This window comes from Arvicanthis niloticus, chromosome 2 (genome assembly GCF_011762505.2).
Source record: "Arvicanthis niloticus isolate mArvNil1 chromosome 2, mArvNil1.pat.X, whole genome shotgun sequence".
Lineage (NCBI taxonomy): Eukaryota > Metazoa > Chordata > Mammalia > Rodentia > Muridae > Arvicanthis > Arvicanthis niloticus.
In genome coordinates, this window is record NC_047659.1 from 15,826,853 (window position 1) to 15,842,653 (window position 15,801).

At 51.3% G+C, this 15,801-nt stretch overlaps 1 long non-coding RNA gene across 1 annotated transcript; it reads right to left on the reverse strand.

Moving 5' to 3' along the window:
• Nucleotides 1-1,624: 1,624 nt before the first annotated feature.
• On the reverse strand, nucleotides 1,625-7,327 carry LOC143441291 (uncharacterized). The gene is made up of 3 exons (XR_013108551.1): nucleotides 7,187-7,327; nucleotides 6,481-6,579; nucleotides 1,625-5,683 (listed from the first exon to the last, which is right to left on the reverse strand). It is a non-coding gene; the product is annotated as an uncharacterized LOC143441291 (long non-coding RNA).
• Between the last annotated feature and the right edge of the window lie 8,474 nt (nucleotides 7,328-15,801).

A 15,801-nucleotide genomic window follows, 5' to 3' on the forward strand; every position in this document is an offset into this window, starting at 1 on the left:
AATCACCTAGGATACCTCACAAAATAAATCCACAGGCATCACACCAGACTACTTCATTCAGAATCTCTGGGGACATGACAGCATCTGAGTGGCTCTGGTGTTCACAGCTTTCCACAAGGCTCTGGTGTGCAAATGACTCCTGTGTTCTGATAACTCTTGGTGAAAGCTGTTGACTGTAAGGTGTCAGACTGAGGGCAAAAGGTAAATCTGTAAGTAATAACTTGCATGTGGCCCTGACAGAGGCGCTCCGCAGGGCTTCTTCCTGAACCTGAAATGTTCATACCCTGGTGTCAGTGGCTGTTACGGCCTGGGTGCTGGATACATGTGTCCCCAAAGAGCCTCACTGTTGGAAACTGAGGCACAGTTGAGGTGGTGTTAGCTCTAAGAGGTAAGGCCTCATTACTAGAAGTCCCACTGTCAGAAGATACTAAGGTAGTTTGGGAGACATGGTTGTCTCATGGTAGTTGTGGGAAGCTGCAAAGAGCTCACCGGCACTAACTGCTCCTCCAAGGACCCTGTTTGATACCCAGAATTCGTGCAGCCCTCAGTTAAATGTTTCCTTTTATAAGAGTTGACTTGGTCAACATCTCTTCATAGTAATGGAGCAGTAAGTAAGGTAATCTCCGTGTGTCTGAGAGTTACCTTCCAAAGTAGCTACGGTGCTGCCTGCTGTGTATACAACTACCAAAAGAATCACCCACCACCCCAGGGTATCAATTAGTGGCTGTGACGGCAGAACCAGTGGGTGGTTCAGAGGATGGACACACAGCCACCAGGATGCTGACAGTGCCTGTTCAATCCATCGTGGGGCTGCAGCATGTGAAACCCACTGCCAAGAGCATGGCCCTCCTGAGTCATGGGAGTGGGGCACACAAAGAGGAGCCCAAAGACACGTGGAATGTAGGGACTAGGAGAGTCTGTGGCAAAGAGAGGGTGGGGATACAAAAGGTCTACAGATGTGGGATCCTAAGGGCTCCATAGCATTTTTATCTAGTTCTTAGAGATTGGGGCAGCACACTGGGAAAGTGCCCAGAATCCTGGAGTTTAGCTTGGAGATCTGAATGACAGCTTGTCAAACACTCAGCTGTGCTGCGCTTTGCAGTTCACATACCATAAGATCCTGTGTTTGTTACATTAACTTGTTTGCTGTGTGTACATGAGCCGGGCAAGAAAATGTCAGAGGACAACTTTCCAAAGCTGGTTTTCTCCTTGCACCGTGTTGGTGCTTGGGGTTAAACTGAGGTCATCAGGCGTGACAGCAGGGCCTTCTAGATGACCCACCTGGCTCCTGGGATCGTGTCTCTGTATGGTTACACATATGTATGGGGGCTTCCTCCTTCTCCCCCTTTTTGGGGAATGCTGGTGATTAAACCTATAGCTTTGTGTATGTCAGACAAATGCTCTACCATGGAGCTGTATTCCTAGCCTTGTTTCGAGCATTTTGTGAGGTAGAGGCCATTATTATATCCATTTACAGCAGAGAAAATAGATACTCAGAGAGACAATGCGACTTGCCTGAAGAAACACATATGTCACAAAGGTAAAATTAGAAACTGAGTCTTCTTTTTCTTTAAAAAAATGTTTTTCTTTATTGATTTTTTTTTGAGGAGTTCAGATCATGCACCTCAGTTCCACTCATCTCCCTATCCTCCCACACCCACCCTCAGCCCTTGCAACCTTCCCCCAAAAGCAAGCAAACAAACAGAAGTCTCACCGAGGAAGCTGCAGTGTGTCACTGTGTTTCACACCCTGTCCCCTTTCGTCCAAATTGCTTTTCTTGCAAAAGATCTTTGCAGTGAATCGTTGGTCTGGTTTTAGGCCTCTGGCTTCTGCCGCGCTATCAGTACTGGATTCTCACAGGGACTCCTCTCAGATATCTTATCATTAGCCGAGATCATGGAGCTCCTGCAGCTTTGGATCTGCAGGACTGGCTCTTTCACAATCTCCAGCTAATTCATAGATGGGGTAGACGTTGGAGTGGGCCAGCTCACAACCCCGGATGTGAGTGGTAGCTGCATTGGTGACCCTAACAACTCTCCCACACATGCCACCAGGGCCAGCTGTCCAGAACCCTCACCACCGGGGCCAACTCTACTATCTGCCCAGGTGAGGTTCCTGGTGGGGCGTGGGGGAGGACACTCTCCTGACAGTAGCACAGGTAAGGGGTGGGGCCATCTCTGCACTGCCATCAAACAACATGGCCCCAGGCAGCAGATTGGAGATGTCTGCATAGCCTTTGATGGTAACATCCCTGCTGCTGCAGGGCCACAGACTTGGCCCTCACGGCAGCATGGCCTCAGGTGGCATCACCCGCTCCTCTCATCAGGCTCTTCATCCTGTCCTCCAGTTCCATCTCTCTTCAGTGTGCACACACTCTTCTGCTTCTCCTTCTCTCCCATCTCTCCACCACTTACTTGCTCATCTTAGTGGTGCCCAGGGACTCTGGGTGTCTGGGGTCGTTTCGGGAGTGTTATGCCCCGGTACCATGTCTCAGGCTTGGTACAGGCTGTCTCAGGCTTGTTCTGCCCTCCTGGGCTGCATAGTGTCAGGTGAGGGGCGTCGAGTCTTCTTGATTTGAAAGGCCATTCTTAGGAAAGCCACCAACTTTGGTGGAGATTGCTTTGGATCCCAGTACTTGGGAGGCAGAGGCAGGTGGAGTTTGAGGCCAGCCTGGGCTACAGGGTGAGTTCTAAGACAGCCAGGGCTGTGCACACACACATATACACACGCACAAAGATAAACAGTGAGAGACACATAGACACACAGAGAGACACACAGAGAGACAGAGATACAGAGAGAGAACAGCAAAGCAAACCATGTTTATTTACAACTTGTTTAACCCTTGACAGAAGGTGTCAAGGCTGGAGTTAGAGAAAGAGACAGAACTTGATTGTGCACCAGGCTGTCCAGTCACATAGACATAAGGTATTGTCAGCTACTGAGGAACACTGTCTTAGAGAAGGCAAGGCTCTCGACCAGGGTCATGGATGAGAAGGTGGCAGAGATATCAGGTCCCGAAGCCACTCAGGGCATTCTCTTTACCCTTGGTGTTTCAGAGGAACACACCCAAGGCGTGACCTTCAACTGTCCTTGACTTTCATGCGTGGGATATCCAAGGCAGGTCCATTCAACAGCACTGATGCTCACTACTCCCTCAGCCCAAGAAGGCAATCTTTAAACTGAGTCAAGTTCACTGTCTTTATTTAGACGGCAGAGGGGAGAAAATTCTAAGGTGAAGGAAATGGTTGGTTCCTGCTGGCCTCACAGGGACAAGCTTGGCTGAGTCAGTGTGCAGACCTCCTTGGCCCCAGAACAGGACCATGACATGACAGAACAGCAGACATGACAACAGTGGTGGAGGGAACGTGCCTGGTTTGTTTCGTTTTGTTTTCGAGACGGTTTCCTTGTGTAGCCCTGGCTGTCCTAGAGCTAGCTAGCCCTGTAGACCAGGCTGGCCTCAAATGCAGAGATCCACCTGCCTCTGACTCCCAAGTTCTGGAATTAAAGGTGTGAGCCATCACCATCAGCAAACATGCCTGGTTTCACGCTCTGGGGTCATCTTCTCTTCCCATTCCACATTGCTTATTGCCCATGTAATTAAAATATTTTTTTTTACATCTACCTGTGTTGTGTGTACATGTGTAGATGTGTATAGGGACGAACATGTGGAGGTCAGAGGACAACTTGCAGAAGTATGTGGCTTCCAGGTATTGAAGTCAGGTCATCAGACCTGGCAGCAAGCACCTTTACCTGCCCAGCCGTTTCACAGCTTTTCCCCTTGCTCATTTTAAAAGAGACATACAGCGTCTTGTATATCCCAGGCTGGCCTCAAACTCACCATGCAGCGGCACAGGGGGGATCTTGGATTTCTGAGCCTCTTGCCTTTGCCTTCTAAATGGTGGCGTTGCAGGCATGTTCCACAAAGCCTGGTTTATACAGTGCTGTGGTGTGGATGGAACCCAGGGCCCTGTGTATGCTGGACAAGTGCTCGACCAGCAAAGACACATCTTCAGTCCCCTGCCCATGCTTGGAAAGGCCACTTGTCTGACTTGTACAGCACTCAACAGTTTAGAAAGCACTTACAAGGAACTCCGTGGTCCCCAAGTGATTTATGATTCTAAAGTGATTGGGGGGGGGTTATAAAAAGCTAAACCCACAAGAGCCTCCCCACTGTGTCACATTGACAAAGGCTCTGCAAGAACAAAGAGTTGGTAGTTTTGGAAGTCCCATGCAGCCTTTAAGAGAGGCCTTCCAAGTCCTCCAGCCAGTGATCGAGTGCTGCTTCCATGGGCATGCTGGCTCATCACATTGGCTCCACAACCCTGAGGTAGTTCTGAGCTCTTGTTTACAAATAAGGACATTAAGTCGCAGTTGAGCAGTTAAGCAGTTGAGTGAGGCATTGCTGAGCTGGTTAGTAGAGTCTGGGTTTGAGGCACTGAGCCCTTGATAAGATCTGGACCCATGTAAACAGAGGGTCAGGACAGTGGCCCCTTTTGCCCTGCTTCCTGTCAGACCACACTCTGGTTTTTCTTCTCTTTCTGCTGAATCTTAGGGATGAGTTGTTCCTGTTCTCTCTAACTCTGATGTGGGGGTGGGGAGCGAGAGGATCTGAGCATGGGTACACACCTTGGCCCTACTTTCTGAGCTCAGACAGTGAGTGTAGAGGCAGACTACTGAACCCTGTAGTGGTCCCTTGATAGGTCGGTAGGGCCATATGTGGGTCAGCTAAGAGAGGTGGCCTCTGGTGTGGGCAGAAGCCAGAAGCCAGGCACAGAAGCCAGGCGCTTGAAGAGATGCTAAGAAATACGTTCTTCATATGGAAGAGATTGAGGAGCCATAGAAGGTGTGTGGATTGAAAAATGCCTAGGTCTCAAGCTGTCTCTGACACTAGACAAGGACTGAGAGAGGCAGTGCTTAACTCTGGCTCTCTCCTACGGTTGGCCCACGGAGAGCCTTTGCCTCTCCTTCTGGCTCCTCTGTTCTTTGGCTGTGTGACCTTCACTAGATAGCCTACTTCTCTGACCTTAGGTTCCTTATCTGTACGTGGTTGGCTGAGGGTGTGTGTGGGGGGGAACGTGACGTCACACTTTCAAGGCACTCGGCACGTTGTAGGTCCAGCGCTGGTCATTCTGTTCCTGTTCCTTCCTGAGAGCCCCTTCACCTGTCAGAGAGGCCGGGCCCCAGGCAGCAGGCAGCCAGCTAGAGGAGTGCATTTCCGCACCACGGAGTATTTATAGCTGTGTGCTGTGAGCCGTTGTTGTTTTTCGGTTGCATATATATTTTTACATTCTCCACCGTCGCACATGGTTCCTCGCAGTGGCTGAGAAGCAGCGGGGGCGGAGGGTGGGGCGAATCGATGCAGAGCTCCGAAAGTGTAGGAGGTGGTGACAGATGGCCCAGGACAGTACCCAGAGACCTGCGAGCTCAGCCTGGGTCAGAAATGACTCCCCAGGGCCCTGCCTAGAGTTCAGACTCCTTCCCTGTGGTTTCAAGCCCACACCAGGCTCCTCACCACCACGGTTGCTTCCCTTTCCTTCCCACCACGGAAGCCACTTTCTTTTCTGGACGTTCAGACTGTAGGGGGAAAGCCAGCTGGACTTAGCTCTGCAAGTCTCTGTTGTTTGACCCTGGGTAGGTCCCTTGTCTTCTCTGAACTATGAGATCCCTAATTTCAACCATGTGACTGTGGGAGAGATAATGTGTAAATTTACCCAGCTGCCTGGAGTTACCGTCCAGTCCCTTCTCAACCTCCACCCAGAGAAGTCAGTCAGAGACCAGTGCCTCCAAGCTCAGCTCTCCATCACTGGTCACTTACTCTTTCCTGGAGGGCCCTGGGAGAGCTTTTGGTCCATATGAGGACAGCTGTTCCCTCAATACCAAGCCTTGTGTGCTTGACTGGTTTCTCGGGGACATGGGCATTGTCCCCCACGTCTACAGCAATGAAACCAGTGCAGGAGGGACTCAGCTTCTCTCAGATAGACTCAGAGCCATTGACTTCAGAGTAATTCCTTTGGTCTCATCCCTATGGGGAGGGTCTCACCCTCCTCAGTTTCAGGCCCAGTGTCTTCTGGCCAATGCTCCACCCTTCCTGTTCACAAAGTCCTGAGCTACCAGATTCCAACTTCATCCGGGCCAGCCCCTGGTATCTGAGGCCCAGGGTCCTCTTCCCCTTCCTGCCTGGACTCAGGCCCTCAGAGCTGGCTGTACAACTCTAGTTCTGACTGACTGTAGTGGGTGGGGCTGGCCAGCCAGTGCACTGTTGCTAGGCAACAGCTTGGCAAGGACTCTGGAAGTCTCCTTGAGGGGAGAGACAGGGGGGCTTTTCCCTGGGAGCTGAGATGAAGGGTGGGAGGGGGAAGGGCAGTCTCATCTGGTCTCATATCCCTCCCTTCATGCCCTCACCTCTCACCCACTCTTCCACCTGTTAGCCTGTTGCTATCCCCATTTGTTCCCTGCCTGAGGTACAGGTGTGCCTCTTACCTGGGACGTCTCAGGTTTCCCATCCTGGCACTGTGTGCTCAACACCTGGTCTTTGCTCTCCCGGTGCTGATTTGTTTGCAGCGCTTCCTCTGACTCCTCCTGTGGGGACACAGGCCATGAGCTCATGGGCTGTCAGGAGGTCAAGCAAAACCTCAAAAGGCCAGCTCTGATCCCGCCTCCATCCATGCCTGACCAATTCACAGGCCTGACAAGGGAGTGACCCAGTGTGGGCTGAGGAACCAAGCACCATGAGTTCATGTTCTGATCTTCCACTTGATGCTGCTTCCCCTGGCAATGAAATTGTCTGGCCTTACTTTTACAGTCTGTATAATGGGGACAAGCAAAAGTGACTTTCCTGGATGGGACCCTATGTTGCTCCTTTTAGGCACACGGTTGGCTAATGACACAGGAATCCATTGTTGTGACCAGTGTAGGGTGGGAACTGAGCTCCCCCTCCCCCCAGAGCCATGAAATCCCCATGCACCCACCCTGCATCTCCCCCTTTTTCTCTTCTTCTCTTCCTTCCTGGTCTGCCTGCTGTTCCCTCCTCCAGCCGTCTGCTCCTGCTGTCGCTCCTCCGGAAATAACTGCATTCCTTATTTCTCCTGGAGGCTTCAGGCACCGACTGGCTGGCTCCCAAGGAGGACTCTCCAGGGGCAGACTTTCAAAGACCCCCTTCTACTTAACCTCTGCCCCAGCCACTCACCCATGGACCCCAACTCCTTACAAAGGTCACGTGAGCTGCTTGCAGCTGCAGCAAGCCAGCAGGCTCTGTAGATGACTCTTCCCATTTTTCCGAAGAAGCTTCTGTCCCTGGAGGCCAAGCCCATGGGCTGTCTCTGCAGTGTTTCTGCTCACAATGCCTAGGGGCCCAGAGAGCACCCCCAGGGGAGACAATCTTTGTTATGCTGAAGACATCCGGCTGCCTCTCCAGGCACTTAGTACACACTGCATTCAGTCTTGTGGGCTTGTTTGTTTAAAGATTGGCTCCCTTGATTGCCCCAACACAACTCTGCCTCTGCAATCGCAAGCAAGCCAGTGGTGGGCAGGTTGGTGGGTGGAGAAGTGGACGGGCGGATTGAGGGATGGATGGATGGATGCAGCATCTGGGGGAGATGGAAGTAGGATCCTCTCTCTAGGCTTCAGTTTCCTCTCTCGTACTGTGCTTACAGTAGCCATGCTTGGTGACAGCCAGGTAATCTCACATTCCTTTGGAGAAATGGTGACTTGCCTGAGGATGGCCACTTCTACAGACCAAATGATTATGTCACCTGCCACTCTTCTTTGCCTCCCCTGAGACCTAGGACCTGTTCCTGAGCATGGCCTGTAGAGACCCACCCCAGCCTGGGCCTTAGGGCCCAGGAAGAGAGCTGATTGGTTAGTGCTGAAGCAGAAAGGTGAATTATCTGCCCCTGATCATTCCTCACCTGAAGATGCTGGGACAGACACACACACACACACACACACACACACACACACACACACACACACACACCCGGGCTCTCCTGAGGGGCAGCAGGGTCTCACACTAGTACTTGGCACACAATGCAACCGCTCTAAAGACTCTCCAAATAGTCCTCCGCTCACATTTGGGTGGTTCTCCCAGCTAAGCAACCCACTGAGGTATTTCTGGAAAAGTCATCTGAGTGCCCTGAGGTTCTGAGACTAACTTCCTGGCTGGCTGTTGGTTTGTCTGCTCCAGTTCTGACTCAGCCAGACTCCGCCTTCTCCTCCCCCAAGTTACCACCTCTGCTCTGGCACAGTGGTCTCGGCATCCCACAGGAGGTCTGGGCTCAATCTGAGCAGGATCAGGGCTCAGTCCACCTGGGAGGAAAATCAGGCTCCATTTGAACCAGGATTAGAGTCTATTTTGAATCAAAAAGAGACATGTTTTCAATTCAGGTCTTGGGGCCTATGCCCTCAGAAGAGGGCCTGAAAGGAAGGGGTAAAGCAGGCAGGAGTTACTGGTCCACTTTCAGGGGTCCTGGGAGAGGAGCTTTGCGGCTGAGGGAGGCTGGGCATTCTTGTTCCGTTTTGGTTATGCACTGGCTACTAGCAAAGTCCCAGCCCCACTGGGCAGTGCTGGTCAGCATTTCCAGAAGCTCCTTCCTAAACACGGGTTCTGTTCCACTGTGTTCCCTTCATCCCTCCAGGGCTCTGCCTCACACCCGGGACACTGGGCATCCTGACAGGACAGAACCCCAGTTCCCAGCGTCAAACAAGCTTTGGCCAGACGGCATAAGCTTAGAAAGAAGAGAAAAGCCTGGAGTAGGCTGGCCATTCAGCCTTCCTCAGAAGCCCAGAGAGGGCAGGCCACCTGCCTGGGTTCACACAGCTGCAGGCTGACCCAAATGGAAACCCCTGACTGGCTGAGTCCAGAGTCCTGTGCACTCTTAACAGCAGGCAATGAACTTATTAGAAAGCAAAGGCCCGAGGGAAGGAAAGCCCCTCCCTCCTCCCAGTTCCCAGGGCAGGAGCAGGGTACAGGCACAGGGCCTGGCACCCACCAGCTTTAGCCTCTCCGGCCAGCCCACCAGGCATGCTGCCCAGTAGAGGGAGCGGTATGTTGCGGGCGGACAGCCCTTCTTGGGTAATGAGGCCCAGCCTGTGGTTTGCAGGCCTTACAATGTGAATAATTCATTTGCAACCAAGTCTGGGAATTAGAGACCCATCTTAGATGATTTATTTAATAGGGGGCCGCTTCTAGGGAGAGGGGAGGAGGGCTTTGAACTATAAAAGGGAAGCACAAGTCTCCTGGCTGGATTTAAAGAGACAGACAGGCCTGGTTTCCAACCCGCCCTCCGTCTGTGTGACCTTGAGTACATGACTGGACTCTGAGCCTCAGTTTGTGTGGCTGTGAAATGGAGAGTATCTGCAGCTAACTATAGCTGGGTTGTAAGTTTGTGGAGTGCATGAAAGAACACTTGTATATAATAATATGACTTAACCAAGCATTTTCTTTGTGGCCCTGCTCCATGCTGAGAGATTACATACAGTGTTCCAAATTAGGAAACTGAGGCTCAGGCAAGGACCCAGAGCTCCAATGCCTAATGCCAACTGATGGACATTAGGATTATCTGAGGCAGATAAAAGCAAACTAACTGGGAAGAGTAAGTCCTCAGCCCAAATAGGCAACAAACGCCATCTTGCCTGACTCCCCCACTCTCCAAATCCACACACAATGGGCTTCAGTCTAGAGGGGCAGGCAGTGATAGCCCGTGTTGAGCTGAGAGAAGAGGTACCTCCTGCACCTCTGAGCTGCCAGGCACTTGCTAATAACTAACCCTGGGGCTTTCCATAGGGCTTGTGGCCTTGGCCTTTGTACAGGAGGCTACAGTTCACTGTTGGGAACTCCCAGGCTCTTGGAGGGGTGAGGCAGGGCCAAACTTGTCACCCTGACTCAGCTAGGAGAGCTTGGGGGTGGGGGTGGGGGACTCCAGGTGATGCAGCTGTGTTCTGATGGGATTGCACATAGCTCTGTGATCTGCTCTGTACATGTACACATGTGCTTGTTTGTGCGAGGTTGCACGTGTGTATTTGAGTGTTTCTGAATGGTGAAGGGGAGGATATGCCTATGGGTGTGTCAAGGCTGAGTCTGTAGATGTGCCCTGAGGATGTTTCTGAATCTAATGGGTGTGTCATACCTTATGAGCTCTGTCTATGTAAGTGCTGGGCATCCTCTGTTAGGGTAACTACGTGTTTATGAGCATTTAGGTGTGAGATAAGATATACATACATGTTTTGGTACATATGTATGTGAATATGATTAGGTTTGTATGGTGTTTGGCACTCAGGGGTCAGTGTGTGGATGAATAGCATTGCCTCCCAGGTGAGCCTTTGTCTGTATGGGGAATGTGTGTGGCTTGTGGGATCTTGAATTACACGTGTGCAGGTGTTTGTACGCCTGAGTTTGGAGAGTATTTTCTGTGTTTCTGTGTGGTGTGATGTGGGAGGAGATGTGAATGGCATGGTACATTTGTGTGGTGTGTGGGGGATATGGATGTGATGGGTCATGTATGCACGTGATGGCATGCAGACAGCCATTAATTGTGTAGAGAGGTCCTAGCAGACTTGACAGCCCAGAGTCTTCCATTTCAGATTGCTACTCAATGGCGCGAGGCTCCTGGGCCCCCTCTAAGCCTCTGTTTTCCTGAGAAACAGGAGCTGTGCTGCTTAGGTGGACCGTTACACTCCTTCAGTTCAGCTGAGGAGACAGGCCTGCCGGACCGGGGGCGGTTCTTTCCAGGTTAGTGAAAACTGGCTGGAATTATTTTTGGCTTACATTGTTACTTCAGTAAGATTGAATAGGAAAGGGTTTCCTATTTCAGCGACTCCATTTGTTACTTTTTTTTTTTTCATAAAAAATTGAAAAGATTGCTCCGTTTAGATACAAGTAGAGATGTCAATCACTTTCCCAAAAGATTCCCCTGCCCCTCACTCCCCTCCCTCACTGGCCCATCCTTTCAGACCATAACCTCCACACCATCTCACAGGGGCTTTCTGCACCCTCCTGTTGTTGGCATCCAATCCCAGAAAGGCTCCTCCCTCCCTCCATCCATCCATCCCAATTGCCTGTGGGCTAGCTACCCTGTGTGTTTTGTTCCCTGGACCTCTGTGGCCTCCTTTGCTTGGGGCCACCGCCGCCCTGGAGCTCCGTTTCCTCCCGTGCCTCATCCACTTGTCTGACAGGACGCACTGCATTCTAGCAATTCTCAGTCCAGCATCTGCCCCTGCAGGCCTGAGAGGGGAGGATGAGGAAAGCTGGTTCTGCGGGTGGCCGGCACACCGAACATTTGACGTTAAGCTCCAAGTGCAGGGTTCAGAATCACAAATGGCATATAACTTCTAGCTTATACTGCTGGTTACTGGATTACTGAGTCCTGTACTGAGCCTGGATCTGAGACACTTAGCCATGACTCCAAACACAGCCTGAGCTTCACCGACTCAAGGTTCTTTAATCCAACTAGGCTAGGAGTCAGTAACCAAACAGCTACCACTCCCAGACCCAGAATACTGAGAGGTGGGGAAGGGGTATGTAAAGCTTCTCGTGGGAAACGCCCACCTATGCTTTTACGGAACTTGCAGGGTGAGCCCATTCCTCTAGTCTATCCGTTGTAAGGCGCTGCAGTCCCTTTCTTCCCCGACAGGGGCAGCGGGACTGCTTGGATCTGACCCTGAGGCGACCTTGGTGAGTCACTCCACGCCCAAGCAAGGTAGAAAGGGAAGCTGTAAACTTGCCTGTAGCTCGACCTCTGCCTCCCTTCACCTCTACCCCAGGAAGGTCAGTCCCCACATGCAAATCCCACTGTAGAATAATGAGTATATTGAACTCACACTGGGGAGGAGTGCAGCCTTGCTGTATTGGAGCGCCCTCTGGTGGCTAAATAGAGACCTGTAGTCTGTCCTTTATCTTGGTCATCTTCCTCAAGTCAAGGGGCTGGCCCTCGCCCTGCCTGCCCCTACCCCCATCATTATGATTTACCTAACAGAAGTCTTGGTTCTGCTCCTGCCGTCTCCATCTTCTCAGCCCCCGCTGACACCCAATGTCTCAACCCAGACGTCTCCCAGTTTCTCTACCTTCTACTGTGCAACACATCTTCCACAACCTTCCCACACCAACTGACCACGCCATTTCCAGTTTTATCCTTTACCCCAGCTCCCCCTTGTGGCCCTAGGACCAAATTTAACTTCTTTGGTACCTTCGGGCTCTGCACCAACAGCCCCGCTCTTGACCCCATTATTATCTTACTCTGCTTTTGGACGATGTTGGTGGCCTCAGACTCTGTCATTACTGACGTTGGCCCAGCCTGGATTTTATCCAGTTGTAGTAGCTTCTGCTTCTGCACTTGAAAAACTCCTATTCATACTTCATGGTTCCAACCCTTGCCCCCAGAGAGTCCAGCCTCTGCCTGGGGCTCCATGGGTTCTCAGTCAGTACCTTCCTGCTCTGTTGGTATGTCTGCCTTCTTCACCAGATGAGAGAGTTCTCTGCAAGAGTGACTCTCAAGGGAGCCTTAACAGGTGTCTACACTGGTGACTGCAGTCCATGCAAGGCCTGTGGAGGCTCTGGTCAAGTCTGGATGGGGATCTGAACTCTTCCCTGGGGTGGTGACTCTAGAACCCAGCAATAAAGCATCAGCAGGGTGTCAGAAGTTCTTCATGGTGATATGTCATTTAAGTTGGGGTGAGCACTCCTGGAAGCAACCCCCACCTTCATCTTTGTTACAGTCACTGGGGGAGGAAGAAGAGGTATGAGGTAGGGCAAGGGACCACTGGTACAGCTTGGCTTTGGCTAACCATGGGATTAGAATTAACAGGCCATAGACACAATTACTATTTGGGAAAAGCCCTCTGGCAGCTTGCACAGAACCCATTCCTCTTGCACTAGAGGGGAATTTTTGTAGTCTTGAGTATCTAATCCTCCTGCCTCCACCTCAGAAGTGCTGGAATAACAGGTGTTCATCACCAAACACTGCTTATGTGCTAGGAGTAGAAGCCAGGGCTTCAAGCATGCTAGATAAGCCCTCTTCCAAACGCCGCCCTTGGCTGGGTCTTTTGATGATCGTGAGACAGGGGTGCCTCTGGCAGTTAGTGGGGCTTGAGTTCAGGGTGATGTGTTTGTAGGACAGACCACAGACCACCCAACTTAGGAATTTCCCATGGACCTTTCATTTGAAATGCTGTTTAAAATAATAATTAAAAATTATTTTATGTTTATGAGTATTTTTCTTGCATCGTGTGGAGGCCAGAGGAGACTGCTGTCCTTTAGAACTGGATTTCTAAATCATTAATTGTGAGCTGCCGTTTGCATGCTGGGAATCAATCCCAAATCCTTTGGAAGAGCAGCCAGTGCTCTTAACCACCGAGCCATCTCTTCTGCCCCTGGAGTGTTATTTTTGATGGGCAGTTCCCAGAGCACCAAGTAGCTTTTCTAGGGATAGGGCAGTGGTGGCACATGTCTTTAATCCTAGCACTTGGGAGGCAAAGGCAGGCAGATCTCTGTATATTCAAGTCCAGCCTGGTCTGTAAGTTCCAGGACAGCCAGGGCTACACAGAGAAACCTTGTCTCAAAAAACAAACAAACAAACAAACAAACAAACAAACAAAAGAACAAGGAGTATTTTCCATGGTTGTTACTACTCATAGAGAGTTTTAGAAATACAACCACCACACAAATTGCAGAAAGATAGTTTCTTGTCTCTTTTGGAAGCATACTGAATTCTTGTTCTTTGGGGAAGTATATACCTATACCTACCATAGAAGCACTTACGCATTTGAATTGTGACAGGACACACTGCTTATCTCTTGGCCTTGAAAGGTGGCTGTCACATTCCAGGATTCTATGGGTAGAAGCAAATTTCTTATTTCATTTTCATTACGTTCCCCAGTGAGCCAATAAATTTATTTCCAACTTGAAATACGTATAGCTTTAAATTGCTTTCTCGTTTTTTAATTTAACTGGCACTTGCTTGGCTGTTTCAAACACTTCAATCCTTAAACACAGTTTATCCATAAGACAGTTTTATCTAGTGAGAGCTATTATTCCTTCCTTTTTTTTTTTTTTTTAACTTGGAAGTTAATGAGGCTCAGAGATACTAAGTGACTTAGTGACTTACTAAGGTCATGGAGCTGGAAAGTGGGCGCTGGGGATTTGAACTGGTATCTATGCCCTCACCACTGTATTCCTCTCTCATGTGTCAGTTCTCCCAAGTCAACCACTAGCAGCCAGCTCTTGCTCTCAGATGTGTCCCTGAACTCCTTGGCCTCTTAGGACAACCCATGCTCCTGGCACACTCTGTCCACTGCATTCCTCACAGGACCACTAGGTGGCAGCTTCAGGATTAGTGCTCAGCGTGGGCTCCAAGGTGAACCAGTCCCTGTCTGATGTCTGCTCCTTTTCACAGCCCACTACCGTATCTGCCCTCCCTACTGTGCACCCCCAGGGTCCCGCTATTCAACATTCTTGGAGCTATCAGATCCCTGGAGCAAAGCACAACTGCCCTGTAAAGTCTCACGAGGCTGGAGCTGTTACCCCTATTTTACAGATGACACAATAGACTCAGACCGAGTAACCCTGGGTCGTTCAGCCGGGGGTGGGGAGGGGGTTGGGGGGGGGGGTGTTTCAGGTGCTGATCTGTTTAGCTGTGCTCCCCCAAGAGTGGAGCATGACTTTCTCAAGACTACTGATAGGAGCCCCAGATCAAGAGACAACTGGGGAGGGCGTCCTAGAGAACAGGACAGACCTCTAATCCTGGAGGGAAGGCTGCAGGGTGGGGACAAGCTAGTCAGCCAGGCCCACAGGTTCAGTCCCTTCCTGAGCTCTGGGGACCCAGGGGAACCGGCAGTCCTCTGGGCTGGTGACACTTGGTGACCACTGGCTACTGATATCCTGTGATGCTCATTGTCCCACCTGATGTTTCCCCAAGGATACAGCAGAAGCCAGGGCCTTCAGAGCAGAATCCACCATCGATGAATTGGGCCAGACAGTGCCCTCTACCAGGGGCTCATTTCAAGAAGGTAGGTCCCTTTAAAAGGAGACGCTGCCCCAGTTGGGGCAGCAGACCATGGAAGAAGAGGTGCTTTTTTTTTTTTTTTATGTGCCAGTGTGTTTTGAGATGATGAGAGCTCTTGGCTCCACCCCAGTGCAACATGTGACTATGAGGTTAGACAAAGAGAAGGACTTTTCACGAAGGCGGGTGGGGACAGCATCGGAGCACTATTTCCAAGGTCCTCCTTGGACAGCAGGGGGCATTTCTAAAGTTGCAAACATCAGAGACAAAGATCAAGGGCAAACGGGGAGACGAAAAGGCTCCGTTTGGCCGGTGAGATTGTGGGAAGGGTAGAAGGGAGTCGAGGGCACGTGGTCCAGGGCCCAGTGTGATAGCTACAAGGACAGGACCTGTGTGGCGGGTTGGGACCCAGGGGGCAGCGGGTACCCGAGCCCCAGTGAGAGGGGAGGAGCCCTGTTATCTCAGGTGTGGAAGGAGCAGGTTAAGTAAGGACGGATGGGAGCGCTCTTCTGAGCTGAAACAAGGCGGGAGGATCAAGGCCTGAAACTGCGGGGTAGCTGAGCTCTTGCGGGGAGTCGGACATGTCCCAGGAATCCTGGCTGCCCCCATGGACTGGACGGCCTGGCAAGAGGGCTTGTGCACTGAGACCCAGGGTCAGGCCCAGGGCCTTGTCTGGAGCTGAGGCCTCCGAAGGGGCTGGTGTCGGTGAGGAGCGGTGGGTCAGACCCTCCACGAGGATCCTGCCCGGGGAGGAGCAGTGGGAGGCGGGGCGGAGGGGGAGGGCTGGAGGAGGGGCCGGGCCTCTGTCCAC